This window comes from Echeneis naucrates, chromosome 15 (assembly GCF_900963305.1).
Source record: "Echeneis naucrates chromosome 15, fEcheNa1.1, whole genome shotgun sequence".
NCBI lineage: Eukaryota > Metazoa > Chordata > Actinopteri > Carangiformes > Echeneidae > Echeneis > Echeneis naucrates.
The window spans coordinates 18523219-18525580 of NC_042525.1; the positions used below are offsets into that span (position 1 = coordinate 18523219).

Here is a 2362-nt window from a genome sequence, read left to right on the forward strand (position 1 = left end):
CTGACCCAGGATTTTGTGGTGGCAGGATCCAAACGTTTAGTGTTGCTCCCTTCGGTGATCCGGTTGAGACAAAAGCTGGGACAGCTCTCTACTGCAACTGGGGCATGGGAAAAAGTGAAGATGGAGAGCCACGGAGCATATTTATTACCTGTGTGACATCAACGGGGACCCCTGCTGAGGGCGATGGCATCCAGCCAATGCCCTCCTGTTCAAACTCAGAAGCACACCCTAAGGGGGGATCCTGGGGTTGTGGCGCCTTTTCAAGCGGGCAGACAACTCTGGCTCATGCTTCAGGGGGGACATGTAGGCCTCTCTCTGTTGTTCGTTTTAGAGCACGTGGGAGGTGATCCCAACATGAATTTTCAAATACATCTTCTTTCTCTTCTCTTCTCTTGTCTAATAACAAAACAGCAAAAGTTTGCTCAACATTGAACATTAGCACATGTGGAACAGTATGTGCAAACGTGAGCATGGGCTTTGCAGATGTATTTCTTACGTATTTAAACGTGCAGCACACAACTTTCATCTTGCAGTCCTTCTCTGAGGGGCAGAAATTGCATCTTTTTCTCTTGCCTGACCCAGCTGAAGCGTCAAGTGGCTCAGGACAAGATTCAGCTCCCTGAGCAGCTCTCACAATTGCTGCAGAGGATTATGTGTGGGGGAGGCGCTCCCTTCTTACAATGCATGGGGTGACAAGAGCCTTTCCCAACTGCTCCAGGAAGATCCTCCTCCTGTTCTTCCTATCAGCCATCCAGGTTGGGTGGATCATCTGCCATATCACAAAGGCATTGTATGATGAGACGTCAAGGATGTTGTGGAAGATGACCAGGGGCCAGTGTGCAGTCATCCTTCTGCAGCCGTACATTCCAATAACCTTATTGAGGTTTTCCACGCTCCCTTTAGTGCGGTTGTAGTCCAGGATGATGGCTGGCTTCCTGTCTTCACAATCAGTGATTTCAGCTGCCTTGTGCAGTGAGCTCAGCAGGACCACGTTCTTGTTCTTTTTGGGAGGTAAGAAACAATAGTGATGGTAGGGGTGAAGGCAAACTTTGTCTAGAAGACCATTCTCCCTCTCTTTGCGAGGAGTGCAGGAGGGAGTTCAGGCTTTTTTTTTTTCTGAACAGTGCCAACCATGGTCATTTTCCTTTTCAGGAGCTACTGGCCGAGTTCATAGGAGTTGAAAAAGTTGTCACGTGATGTTGTGCCCCCTCAGTGCAACCATCAAATCAAGTACAACATGCATCCCCTGGTTCTTCTCTGGTGCTCCACTGGGAAGCTTCCCGGTGTAGACTTTCATATTCCATGCATAGCTGGATTTTGCATCACAGGCCACCCATATTTTGATGCCATATTTTGCTGGCTTGCTTGGCATATACTGCCGGAAGGGACAGTGACCTGATAAAAAAAAAAAAAAAAATAGACAAAGATTACAATCAGTAGTGAGTGTGAGTGTGACAGAAAAAAATCACATGAATGAACAAAGCAAAAATATAAATTTTATAAATTTATGGTAAGTATTACGAAATAAAAATGTACCTTTGAATGGAACCGATTGCTCATTTACTGTGACTTCAGGTCCAGGGTTGTAAAGGTATAGCAGACGCTCAACCCACTTGTCCCAGATGTCTCTGGTGGCTGCCAGTTTGTCTGTTACGCGCCTTGCTGGTCTTAACTCACGGTTGTCAAATCTTAGGATTCTTGAAAAAGTGTGAAAGACTTTCAACATCATTGTGGCATGAAAAATGGCCCTTTCACTGTCTGCATCCCAGAAACTACATGTAGCCTCACCACGAGACCTATAGACCAAAAGCCCTATGTATCCACGCACGTCAGTCTGATCCATATTTTTCCAGTTGTCTCCATATTATCGGGAATCCTCCAAATTTGTCATTTCCAGTATGATCTTTTTAATGGCTGGTGTGATGAACCAGAGGAAAGTGGAGATGTCCTTGGCATGGGCAGCTGAATATCTTTTTGGCTCTGGGATCATCCTAGTGATATTTTGTGCTGCAGCTCTTCCTAGCGTGCCATCCATGTTTGATGAGGACCATGTTATTTTACTGTTCTTGGATAAAAATGTCTCTCTATCAGCTTGGGTCATTCTTCATCTGAGTAGGCTTCGTGGTCTGTGTTGTATTCCTCCTCGTTTTCTTCTTCAGATACCTCTTCTTCCATATCATAGTGTTCTTCCTCATCCTGAACCTCCGAAAAAATCTGGTTCAGGACTTGCTGGACAGTGAAATGCCCACTCATGGCTTTAGCAAAGAACCAACTGGGGGTTCTTTGGTCAGGGGCATCTTTATATCCTCTCCACCGAATTTGATTTACATTATTTGTTTGTTCTGTTGTTTGTTTTGTCTGA

The 2362-nt window shown here is 45.4% G+C and overlaps 1 pseudogene; it reads right to left on the minus strand.

The window, feature by feature from the left end:
* Nucleotides 1–228: 228 nt before the first annotated feature.
* On the minus strand, nt 229–2101 carry LOC115055818 (piggyBac transposable element-derived protein 4-like; annotated as a pseudogene).
* Nucleotides 2102–2362: the final 261 nt, after the last annotated feature.